Source organism: Pteropus medius, unplaced genomic scaffold (assembly GCF_902729225.1).
Source record: "Pteropus medius unplaced genomic scaffold, Ma_sr-lr_union100, whole genome shotgun sequence".
NCBI lineage: Eukaryota > Metazoa > Chordata > Mammalia > Chiroptera > Pteropodidae > Pteropus > Pteropus medius.
This window is the reverse complement of record NW_024352785.1, coordinates 13,680,837-13,694,496: the sequence shown is the minus strand read 5'-3', so window position 1 is coordinate 13,694,496 and position 13,660 is coordinate 13,680,837. Positions and strand designations below refer to the sequence as shown.

The 13,660-nt window shown below is 33.1% G+C and overlaps 1 protein-coding gene and 1 pseudogene across 5 annotated transcripts in view; both read right to left on the bottom strand.

The window, feature by feature from the left end:
• The window catches only part of PRR16 (proline rich 16), a 248,590-nt gene that overhangs the window by 132,504 nt on the left and 102,426 nt on the right, over positions 1–13,660 (bottom strand). The gene's annotated exons all lie outside the window — the stretch shown is intronic.
• On the bottom strand, positions 3,005–3,123 carry LOC120591040 (uncharacterized; annotated as a pseudogene).

Below are 13,660 nucleotides of genomic sequence, written 5' to 3'. Positions count from 1 at the left end.
ATGTAAGGGTAGTCTAATTAAAGATCAGGATAGCTAAGATGGGCTCAGTGAAGATGGTAAAAAAGAAGGATTCAAGATATATTTTAGAGGCAGATTTGACAATAATCTCTAAAGGACCGGACATGAGGGGTGAGTAAAAGGGAGGAGGCAAGAATGATACCAAGAGTCTTGGCCCAGGAAACAGGTTAGAATTGAGTGATTTACTGATGGAGAAAACTAAACAAGAAAGGGAATTGTGGACCAGGGAATTGATTCTTAATTTCTGCTTCTGACATAATTAGTTTGAGATGCTTCTTAAACATCCGATGAAGATGATGAGTGGATGCAAGGGAGAGGTCAGGGACAGAGATATAAATTTGGGATCCACTCACATATACTTGGTGTTTAAAGCTATGGGACTAGATAAGATCAGCAGGATGGGGGACTGGGTGGTGGAAGGGGTCAGAGGGTGAGGATAGATTAGGGAGGAAAGAAGAGAAAAAGACAGAGAGAACATGAGCAAGGCCTTAGACTAAATATTTGGGCCCTGTAACATTTAGAGGTTGAGGAATCAAGGATTCAGCAACAAGCACGAAGGAGGGGTGGCCAGTGAGGTAGAAGAGAAATGTAAATTTACCTGTTCCATGTACAGAACTTTCACAGATAACGTTCTAACAAAATAATCAAAAAGTAGTGCTCTCTGGCATTTTCACCTACAGCAGTTGAACAAGTTCACTAGCCTGTGTCATGGAACTACTTGTTTGTTGATTAAGGCCAGGTGTAAACAATACTTCTCTAAAATATTTCCTAGTGTTTTTATTTAACAACAAAATCAAACAACCCTGTCTCATAAGCACACTTTCCTACAGGTTATCAATCACTGCACACATCTGTGGAGAACTACAACAATAACAATGAAGCTGATCTTTCTATTTCACCATTGCAACTGCTGGCCTTGCTGTCACCAGGCTCCATAGCCTTCACTGTTATTATATTCAAGGTCATTCTTTGTGATGAATAAATTTAAGATAAATTTCATTCACTGTTTTACTATAGAATTATACAAGCTTGCAAAAGTTCTGATAGATATTTCTCATAGTCTTTTTGTTTCACTAACTAAAACAGCAGACTTTGCCGTGTCTTGCCAATCAATTTCTTGCACATTCCTTCGTCAGAAATTCTGATGATTAAATAGTACTTATTTCAGTTTTTGAGACATTAATTTTAGCTTCTCCCTGTCACTAGTCATCCTTATTTCATAAATTCAAGTTAATACTTTATATTCTCTGTCTGATTTACCTTCAACTAACCAGCCTTATCTTGTTTATTTTTTTTAACCCTTTTACTGGATGCTGAACATATCAAGGGCAGAGTTGTGTCTTATTAATCTTTATACCTCTGATTTCTAGCATGAGGCCCAGTAAAAAGTACATGGTCAGCAAGTGTTAAATGAATAAATGAAGTGATCTACCAGACTGGTTCTAACTGTTCTTTTTCAGTTTGACACAAATAATAAAGATATCAAAGGACCACTTTATTTTAAATTAGACATTTAGGAGAAATTATTTTCCTATTGCTGAGATTCATCAGTCTCTCCCATTTTCCTACCTCCTTTTCACTTGGATTTGTAATTTTCATTACTATGCTAATATACTAACAAACCATTCTGAATGATAACTGCTATTCAGTTGACCTGTATGAATTTTTTGTCTCATCCTCAGAGACCTACAATGTAGTTAAACTCAACAGAAACATTGAATGTTGGATTTTTCCCTTTTGCTCAATGTAGAAAATACTTTTTATAGTTTAACAAAATTCATAGTTCCTATAATAACTATAGAAAGACATTGCCAATTCCATACTACTATTTTTACTAGTGAACTTTATAATTACTTTAGTAATGAATTCACCAATTTTAATCAACTAAACTCAGGTAAAACAACTAAATATTACAACACAATTTTTCTAGAAGAAAATTCAATGAGTTTGAGAGGTTCTATCTCTGTCTGATAAGTACCCAGATGTCTAAAGGGTACATACAAAATATGTCACTGGAAGAGAAAGATATTGTCTGGTTGTAAACTATCGAGACTTTATTCCAATGGAAATGCTGAGCCTACAGTGCTCTAGTTTTTTCTGTAAAAGTCATGTTAAACAGAATACAGGAAATCAAGCCCTGAATCTCCTGGTCAATTAAGTCAGCTGAAGGTATTAGGAACTCAGACTGAATAAGTGACTTGCAAAATATTAACTAGAATTTGAGAAATCTTAATTTCTGTTTCTACATTACCTTCACCACATAATTGATCTTGGATATGTCATGTAACTTCATGCTAAATTCACATTATTTATATAAAAGAAAAAGAAAATCAAAAAAGCAATTCTATGTATCTCTCCATGTGTCCTGCCTTTCAATATATACAGACCAATTTTTTTTTAACTCTTTATCCTGATGTAGTCAATAGAATATCCTGGTTTACCCTTATTTCCCTCTCAGTATATTTTTCTATTTACATAATACTCTATAACTTCTATTTTCCTTATTTCCAAGGAAGAATTTGATTAAGGAGATAAGTGTAGCTAAATTTTGAATAACAGTTCCCTCTTGTATTATAATTAGGGCATATTAAAATGAAGAATTAACTCATTGCATAACTCTTAAAAAACAGTATGAATGCTACAATCCTACAACTGGAAATAGTTTACTAATTATAGTTTTGAATTTACTGTACATTAATATAGAAAGTTTATTTAATAGGCTCTCAACTGTGAAACCAATACTATTCAGAGAAATTCATTTCAAATGAGTATTCCCAGATGCATGACATAAGGATGTAGCTGATTAAATAAAAATAGTGATCATAAGCATGTCAATTATATCCTCAACATTTGATATTATCCAGACATCATTTTATTTATTTATTTGCTTGTTTGTTTGTTTGTTTTTAGGCAAGGCAATCCTTGGTTGACCTCACAGATTGCAAGGACCTTGTCAGCTTACAATCCCTTATTTTTTTATTTTTTATGACTACAGCACCTGGTCTTCCTAAATGGTCTCCCATGCAAGTACTAACCAGGCCCAACTCTGCTTAGCTTCCAAGATGAGACGGGATTGGGCTTTTTTAGGGTAACATGAGTGTAGACTATTTTTGATTTTAGATATAAAAAATTCATTCTTCAAATTCAATAGTTGACTGATCATGGTATCTCCCAGATTTTATCTAGATGTAGAAAAAGTTAGTTTCCATATTTAGCACACATGATATGTAGAGTCCTATATAGATAGGAGCATTGAAATTAAAATATCGCTCCAGAAGACTCAAGACTTAATGGGCAATAAACCCATATCTTTCATATATAGAAAAATACTGGGACCAATGAAACCCTTACTGGCAGCCTTCTATAGTGGGAAAATAGAAAACTGCAACAAAAGAACAGTGTTGATCTTGACTCAACATGTTTTCACTTCATTAGGAATTCAGAGCTGTTAAAGGTAATGATCCCTCTTATGCTCACATATGGTGTAGCCAAGACTATATCTGAATTACAAATGAGTTCTATGCATCACAAATCATCTTTTAAGAAAAAACTGAGTATTAACTCAATATTTTATCCTAAATAAACACATATTTGATATATTGTTGTTTTTTAATGGCCAAATTTATTAGTTTCCTATCGTCAATATGAAGAGAAATTATCAAAATGTGAACTAGTTTTGTTCATAGAACATGTGTATGTTCTAACATAAATTTATTAATACTGCACCTTGGATATTAAAACCTGTCATTTAAAAAAACACTATATATGTTCCTTAAAATATTTTTGGAGCCTTAGAAACAAAGAAAGCACTGCTGAATTTTACAATAGTGTTATACATATATTCCTTTTTGGAAAAAGACAGACTGAAAATATGACAATTTATATGGTGATAACTGGTGTTGTAATTGATAATCATGTTATTTATGGTCAATATTTAATCACTTTAATACTCAAAGAGATGTTATTGTTCATCATAACTTTTGCATATATGTCAAATAACATGACATAGTGAACTTTCATGTTTCTTAGAAATGCTGGTATGCAATGTCCAAATTCCTGCAAACATCATGTAAAGGCGGGGCTGACCTTCTCAGGCATTTCCTGGTGTCCTGTTGTCACTGTCTGCCTGTGGCACTGTTTCTCTGTTTCATCATGAGGGGAGATAAAAGTAGGTTATGGAGTTTCTATTAAAAAAATTAGAGAACTTTTTAAAATATTGTGTTTACCTTTATATTGACTTTCCAAGACACACTGTACTGAACAGGTACAGGAGATTATGAAGGGTAGTTGGGCATCAGTGTGAAAGAAAAGGCCGTATCGACGGAGATGTACACATGAACGGCAGAGAAGAGGAGCTGACGTAAGAAAGCAAGTATATGGAGGAAATGCATGCGAAGGACTACATAATGTAAGTAAAAACATAAGAACCATGTATAGATCAGTCAAGTCTTTGAGAATGTTCACTGAGCTCCTATTCTTTCTGAGAATAGAATGCTATTGCAAATCAACCAGAAACTTTTCTGAGATTAATGCTTACTCATTAATCAATACTCTTTTAGTATTGCTTCCCAATGATCATTAACATAAACAAATGAGTACCAAATCAGGAAGAGAAGGGGCAGTCAACCATGTCACAGAAACTGATTACCCCCAACTAATGTGGTGGTATAGAGCAGCCTTTTGAAATGAGAGAGCTATCCTCAAATATTTGAAGGGATGCTTTGTCTCAGAAAACCTAAGTTTGCTGTGTGAGGTGTTAATGGACTAAACCAGCCTTGGAGAAACATACTGAGATCCTGTGAACCAAAGACTACACTAAATCAGAGTGAAGGAGTTGGTTACAGCAGAGGCTAAGTGATCTCTTGGTAGTGATATCAGCATTCTAAGTTCCAGAGGGCAGTGAATACAGACCACAGGCCCATGGTCCATAAATTTGCACCTAATCCAGAGATGCTAAATGGCTGCTCCCCAAGTGTGCAATCCCTCATTCCTTCCTGCCATAAGCCTTTGGTAACATGTTCCCCAAACACTGAAGTGGCTGTACTTGAGGCCTGTTTAAAGTAGGTATAAATAAAAGGACAAGAGCTTAAGACACTCAGTATGCACAACCATTTATTCATTTTTTTCACTCCTTGTAGATCACTACGCTTCGTTAGTACTAGAAATGCTGAGTTGAATATGAAAGACCCCTTCCCCAGGAGCTGTGGAAGAACTAGCTTGGGCAGAGGTTGAAGAAGGACACAATTTTTTCAGCTTCCTGCTGTTTCCCATGTTATTACTGATTTTCTTCATCAGCAATAACCTTGACTATTTAGTAGAGGAAAAGCAAAATTATACATTTGAAAAGCTCATAGTGTTTAATGTCATCATGCATCCATTCATAATGAACATTCATTTATGAAATATTCACTATGCATCAATTATGTGCCAGGAACCCTTCTAGTTATTGGGAATAAAATACCCAGAATCCCTACCCATACTTTTATTACATACATGTCAATTATAGGAAACATTTCTGTTAATAATAAATTCTAAAGTTTAAGTGTATAATAATAATTTAAAAATTATTCTAATAAATAGTCTAATAAGTAGTATTATGCAGGCACTATTTGTTATTCAGTATTAAACAATTTTATGGTTCAACCATTTAACAAAGTTAACAGTCAAAGATAAGGTGAACGAACAAATTTTCAACCACATTTCCCATTAAATCCACATTGAATACTCTTAACAATATTGGCAAAAATCAGAGATGCAAAAAGTTCTAATGTTGGAGTTGAAAAGTAAAGAAATGGTAAAAATTATGCTCTCTATATTAATACTTATGATAGAATTTGTATATGTCTGTTCTCCCTCGTCCTACAAAATCTTTGCCCCAAAAAGCCATCAAAAAAGAGCCCTAAGGGCCTAAGAAAGGGAGTATAGATTTTTCTGTTAAACACAGTGTCTTCATACCCAGACGCTGAAGAATGGTGGTAGAAGTGTGACTTACACAGACAGACTCGCTAGCTGTGTGTCATCAGACAAAATACTTCTCTGTTGCTACACATCTCTGAAGGAGAGGTAAAAAAAATCATACTAACTTCATAGGGTTAATGTGAAAATTAAATGAGCTAATACATAGAAAGGATTTAACACCTTTTAAAGCACATACTATTTGATATCATTTTTGTTATTAAATTGGAAAAGCAGTGCATGTCAAAATCTTTACTGACAGAGGTCCACAGAACACCTCGAAAAAAGAATTCTGAACCAAGCACTTAAGCTTTGTCATGAATCTCGGTGTCAAATATTCTCCAGTCAATACAGCAGCAGACCAAGGTGCCATAGTTGGTGCCAATACGTTCCTCCTCACAGCAAAGAGTAAATGCCAAATTCTAAGCGTGCTGCCAGAAATCCTGTTTCGTAATTGCTTTCCATTTTGACAGTATAGATTCTGTTCTGCCGTTTGGCAGAAATTGTCTGGCTTTGCACAGTGGAAAAAACTATTACCAAACCATTTCAGCAAAAACTTGTGATCTTATTCAGCAACGGAACTTTTCTGCCAAGTACAAACTGAACAATTCCTTCCTTCATTCCCCTCACTCATTTCACATAGTCTCAGACTAAGCTAAATTCAAAATGGACAAGGTTTGAAAATTATCTGGTAAATGCAAAGTAAATCATTAAACTGTATTTCAATTATCGAGATTATTATTGCCCACTCTAAAAGGAAAATGTCTAAAGTTTATACTTGGAGTCAGCTATTGGGAAATGACAGAAATGATCTAAATTTGACAAGAGTACCAAACCTGAATTCTTTAAAAATGTGCATTTACATTTTTGTTTTTTGCAGAATTAGTCAAAATCCACAATCTGTTTTGATAGCCCCACCCCCGAAAATGCAAAAAATTTAAGAACTGATGTTGAATAAAGATTTTAGGAATCATAATAGATTTGATACTGAGCTTGCTACATTGTCTAGTCTCCCTTATGATCAATGACATATATTTCTAAAATGTGTCACATGCACAGAGTCATAATCTGGTTATAGAAGAAGAGATGTCTCTGTATTAAGACATGAGATTTACCTGGGCGTTAAACATACACCCATTAACCGCAAGGTACAAATGTCATCAACTGAATCCATGTGTGTGAGAGAGTGCCTCGCTAAGGAAAGCTCCATTCAAATTCTGATCAGTATCTACCTGGCTGCACTAAAAGTTCCTTCAGGGAAGTGATAACCTCGTATCTTTATAATGCCAGATCTTTTTTGTTTTATTTATTGAGGTGACATGGGTTAATAAAATTATATAGGTTTCAAGTGTGCAATTCAATAACACATCATCTGTATATTGCATTATGTGTTCACCACTCAAAGTCAAATCTTCTGCCACCATATATTTGACTCCCTTTACCCTCATCTACCTCCCCCTTCCCTCCTTTCCTTCTGGTAACACTAAACTGTTGTCCATACCCATGAGTCTGTTTGTCTGTCTTTTTTGTTTGTTGCTTTCAGTTTTATATCCTACATATAAATGAAATGATATGGTTCTCAACTTTTCCTGTCTGACTTATTTCACTTAGCATGATAATCTCAAGATTCATCAATGTTGTCACAAATGGCAGTATTTCATTTTTTCTTATGGCTGAGTGATATTCCATTGTATATATGTATCACATCTTTTTTATCAGAATCTGAGAATCAAAGGATATTTGTTTATTGGCTAAACGAACAAAGCACACCTCTCTCAGGCTAAGCAGAGAGAGATCTATTAGACTCTTAGTCCAGATTTCTTAAATGAATCATGTGTTTGGATATAAAGAATTAAAATGCAAGGTTCAGTGTCATTTTTAATGACCATCATCTAAATAATTTATTACTGCTTTAAAGAAAAGCATCTATAAAGTATCTAACAACTATGTATTTGTCAAGTACTTAACAACTATGTTGTTAAAATTGCATAAAGAACCCCAGAGAAGCCTACTACATAAACACATTTTTTAAATTAAATTTAATTATATAATAGATCATACCTGTAAAGCAGGTATTAGTTATTTTGTCCAAAAGATAAGGTAAAATGGGTGGTCTAAAAAGCTTTCTTGTAAGTCATTTGGAAACATCTCTGGAGAATTTAAGTCATGAATTTTAGTAATATGCTTACAAAATTATGGAAAAAAAAAGTATGACCATTCATAAGACAATTTAAGATTTAAAATTTATAATCTAGGAATAAAGAGAATAAAGAGAATAAAAAAAGTTTACACTTTCAAGTTTAATTTCAACTTACATGCTACCAAATAGACAATGCAATATACATATGACATTTTATTGAACTGTACACTTAAAACCTATATAATTTTATTAACCAGTTACTCCAATAAATTAAACAAAAAAATTAAAAAATCTGACCATAAAATCTAATATTTCTCATTTATAAAATACCAATAGTAGATTTAATTGTACATTCTATGATTATTTAAGAAAAAAGAAATTATACAACAAAATGTGATCTTTGTTTTAAAATTAATGCATAATTACTAAGTTTCCTTCACTGTACTTAGACTTGGGAAGATGCATATATCCATGCTCCATGTATAAATTTATGTGTAAATAACAGTATTACAGTATATGCCCTTCAATCTCTGCTAAACTTCTAACTGAATGCTTTGCCCACAATCTTTACAAAGTACACAAAATGCTCACATGTCTTTCTCCAATAAAAATTTCAGTTTCAGGAAATAGAAGAGTTTGAGTGACCTCTAAACTCGTCCATCCACTTCTTTTAGTAAAATGAAAATGTAAATTTTTAGGATTAAAATATGTCCATGTCACCTGAGTGCTCAATTTCAAAAAATACATGCACTTATATTAAAAAGGATTTTAAGAGTTTTCACTGAATAATGCACTGAAAGAATTACATTTATTATAAGTAGAACACAAAACAGGGTATTTGTAAAAAGAATCAAATCCAATAACATCTATGTATTGAAACATTTTTTTAGCTTTAAAGTATATTTAAACTGTAGTTAATATTACCTCAAAACTAAAAGCTCAGTTTGCCACATCAGACATTTATGGTTCAAATAAAGGTAGAGTACAGCTTTGAACAGAATATTTTGAGGCTGTTGAACTTTGAACCAGTTACCTTTGGAGTTCAAGGGAAGTCATTCAACTAGCACTGGTAAACAGATGGACTACTACGGCGAAAACTTCCTCTTCCACAAATCTATGCATTGCATGGTAAGAAACTGTTTTTCCACCTGCTTTTGCAGCAGAGCTGCTCAAGGGGCTAAAATGAGTCTGTGATACGTGCTGCACACATCTGGGATTAGATGTAGCAGAAATGCCTAAAGCTAAATGTCCTTATTTATAGAATTTGTGCAAAGCAGAAGACAGGCCTCAATACCAAAAAGACTAGCTCTTGATGGGGTCTGAGAATTTAGAAAGCCAAATGTGACACATAAATATAACTCTGGGACCTGGGTGACAGTGGTACCAGAATCGAAACTGGCAGCTATATGACGTTTAAACTTTTATTCTAGGAGCAGTCCAGGAAAATGAGAAAGACAATGGAATGAAGATTTCCAGATAATAAAAGTGACTTTTACTATTCTGTTTAATTGTATGAGTAATATTATATATACCTACGCATCGCCCACACATATCTAAGTGAAAAATGTTTTAGTAACTCGTATTTCCCCTAGAGAAAGAAGGGAGTAATTTTAGAAGATACACATTGCTTTGACATTACTGAAGTAGGCTCTGAGCCTACTTTCATGCCTGTATTATTATTTTTTAATCTTGAAACTTTTCTTTGTCTAAAAGCTTGACTAAATGGCTCTTCATCTGAGATGATTATATATGTTTACACAATAATTTGGCAAAGATCCCCAAATAATTCAAAAAGAGAAGCCAAATGATGTAACTCAAAAGAGGTCCCTTCCTAGGAAAGAAAAGCAAATATTTTTACAATATATGATCTTCCTAGGATTATTAGTCAGCTCTCTTTTGAATATAAAAGTTTTGGGATTAATTTTCATCACAAAATACTGAGACTTTATGATTCCAAACTCATATAACAGGAATGAAAATCGGTTTGCACACCAAAAATCCTCCAGAAGTAGGTTAAACTAATGGGTCAAACATACAACAGAATTTTGGATCATGGTAGGAATTAACAGATGAAATATCATCTAGAGGTTTAGAAATATCATCTAGAGGTTTAATAATGATGACAATATACTTTTTAAAGAAATGCAGTTTTATAATTCAAAATAGGTTAGTTAAGTCTGGCCTAGTAGAAATATTTCCATAATAGATGAAAATGCTTTTATTCAGTATACTAAATCATTAATTAGTACTCTAGCCATTTTTTTCCTAACTACAAAGGGCCTGCAAAATTGGACTGTTAAGTAAATAAACTTTAATCTTGAAAACATGTCTACATTTTTATTTTTGTATTAGTTGGATAGTATTGCATTAACTATTGTTCATTTCTGCCCTCTACTTTGAATACTAATGTAATTATCCTAAATTCTAAATATTAGTCCTTATTTCAACATTCCTACACAGGAAAGGCTCAGAAGAAGCAATCTAGTTGAAAACATGGTCTGGAACCGAATCTAAAAATCTTTTTTGCATAGTAAGAACAATATTTTTACTTAAAGCAGAGGTTCATTGGGTGGGTCTGAGGGTGACGTAACAATGAAAATTATATACAGAAGTTTAAAGTTTACTTCATTCTTATACTACCAGAAATCTGTTCTTTGGTTATCATTAATTCAAGTTCAAAATGAAACAACTCGACATATTGCTAGGAAACATAAGAGAAGGGCTTTAACCAAAATATGATCCCCTCTTCTTACAAGCTTAAGATGCTGCATCCCAGTGATCACCACTGCCTGCATGTTTGTGACTTTGCGATAGCAAACAAGATCTTTTACCCACTTGAAGGATGAGCTGAAGAAAGTAGTGATTCCCTGACATTGTTGAAGTAGGTCTCTAATTGCTACTGTTGATTTATTTCTTCATTTACATGGGAATTAAGGAAGACTAAGAATTTGTCAAATTTATTTATTTTATGGTAGTTTTTCTCAAATTTGTCTGATTATAAGAATTTTTTTTGTTTAACACACAGATTCTAGACTTCTATCAAAGATCTACTAAGTCACAATCTCCAGGCGAGGAATTTAGAGAGCTAGATTAAGGATGACTGATAACCAAACAGTTGAGATGGCCTGCTTCATTTTCCCCCATTTTCCTCTTGACCCTATTAGTTCATTTCTCCCCATTATCCCCCACAAAGATTTCATTTTTTTTTTAAGGCTGAATAATATTCCACTGTGTATACATACCACAATTTCTTTATTCATTCATCCATTGATGGACATTTAGGTTGTTTCTATACCTTGGTTATTGTAAATAATGATGCAATGAACATGGGGGGGTGCATATTTAAAATTTTTAAAGATTTATCTTGTTTCTCTAAAGTGAATTTTCCATGATTAAAACAAAACATATATATGTAATAAACTCGAAGAAAACAAGACAAATGGAAGAAAACAAAACCATCACCACTACGACAAAAATCCTTATTGATATGACTTTTAAAAGATAGTGAAAATCTTCCTTAATATGCCTTCATCAGAGGTGGGGAAGCACTAGTAAGAAACTGTTATCTCGGCGATACAGACTATAAAAAGGATTTTGAAAGAAAGATTAACAGTGAACATGGTATCAGACCCCAAGGCAGCCCAGAGCCAGGGTCCCTACTGCAGCATCACGAATCTCAGCACGGCTCTGGTCCCCAACTCACCTGTGCTGACAAATCTCTGTAAATCCCAAACTAAAATTCCTTTGCAGAATGAAAAATCTCTAAGAAACTAAATATTCATCTCCCAAACTAAAAGGAATAAGAAAAGTTTTAGTGTCTTCTTTTCAGTACTGACAAGTTATAAAGAATTAGCACATTTCACATTCTACCACTGTATGTGGGATATGGTATGTTTAAAAAAAAAAAACCACTAAGTACTTTTCACTTTTCATTTAAAGGTGAAAAAAGATAGTGTATCTTTGAAAAGTGAATAAACTAAGATATACATTTCAAAACTGGTTACATGAACAACGTAAATCATGGTTACATTTTACTGCTTTAAATACCTTCTTGAAACAATTGAACCAAGCACCATTATTTACAGGTATCATGAGGCAGTTATAAACAGTAATTTATTGATATTTAAAATTCTTCATTCATAAGTCTAATAGAATAAATCCAACTAGATCCTCAAAGCATTTCCTATATTTTGAAAAATATTTAACCCAGCTCTGGATGTTTGTTTGACTAAATGCCTAAAGGCAGCAATACTTATATAAGATAAAAAAGGTGGTATGATTTGCCACCATTTTTCCTAAGAGTATCGGATTAGTGGTTAATAAAATGACTTTATGTGGTATAGGAAAAATTTTTTTAATGTACCAATTACATATTTATTTTAATATGATCAGAAAAAATAGACCTAGCTTATCAGAACAGTGATAGAAATCTTCCTTGTTAAAGCATATTTTTACACTTTTATTAAAGTATAATTGACCAATAAAATTGTAATATAAACAATATGATTACTTTATATACATATACATAGTGAAAGGATTCCCACCAGTGAGTTAATTTAATTAATACTTCTGTCATCTCACATATTTACTTTTTAGGTTTTTTTTGTGTTGTGAGAATATTTAAGTTCTATTATTTTAGCAAATTTCGATTACATAATATAGTTTTATCACTAGAGTCACCATATTATACATTAGATCTTGAGACCTTACTCATCTTAGAATTAAAAATTTCTATCCTTTTGTCAGTCTATTCCTATTTCACCCACTCCCCAGCCTGTGGCAACCACCATTCTAATCTGTTTCTATGAGTTTGACTTTGTTTTTTTAGATTCCACATATAAGTGATACTGTGCAGTATTTGTTTTCTTTTTCTGGCTTATTTCACTTAGCGTAATGTTATCTAGGTTCATCCGCACTGTCACAAGTGACAGAATTTTCTTTTTTAAGGCTGAATAATATTCCTTTGGGTTTATGTGTACTTTTCACATTTCCTTTATTCATTCATCTGTCTCCAAACACCAAGGTTGTTTCCATATCTTGGCTATTGTGAATAATGCTGCAATGAAAATGGGGGTATGGATAGCTCTTTGAGAATGACTTAATTTCCTTTGGATATATACCCAGATGTGGGCTTGCTGGATTATATGGTAGCTCATTTTTAATTTCTTAAGAAATCTCCACTGTTTTTCATAGTGCCTGTACTAGTTTACATTACTACCAAAAGTATACAAGGGTTCCCTTTTCTCCATGTCCTCTTCGACATTTATATTTTGTCTTTTTGATAACAGCCATTCTAACAGATCTGAGGCAATATCGCACTATTCCTTTGATTTGCATTTTCCTGACAATTAGTGATGTTGCACATTTGTTCATGTACTTTAGCCATTTGTATGTCTTCTTTAGAGAAATGTCTATTCAGGTCCTTTGCCCATTTATTTTAATTGGGCTATTTGTATTCCTGCTATTGAGTTATATGAATTCCTTATATATTTTGGATATTAACCCATTTTTTAGGTATATGGTTTATAAATATTTTCTCCCACTACA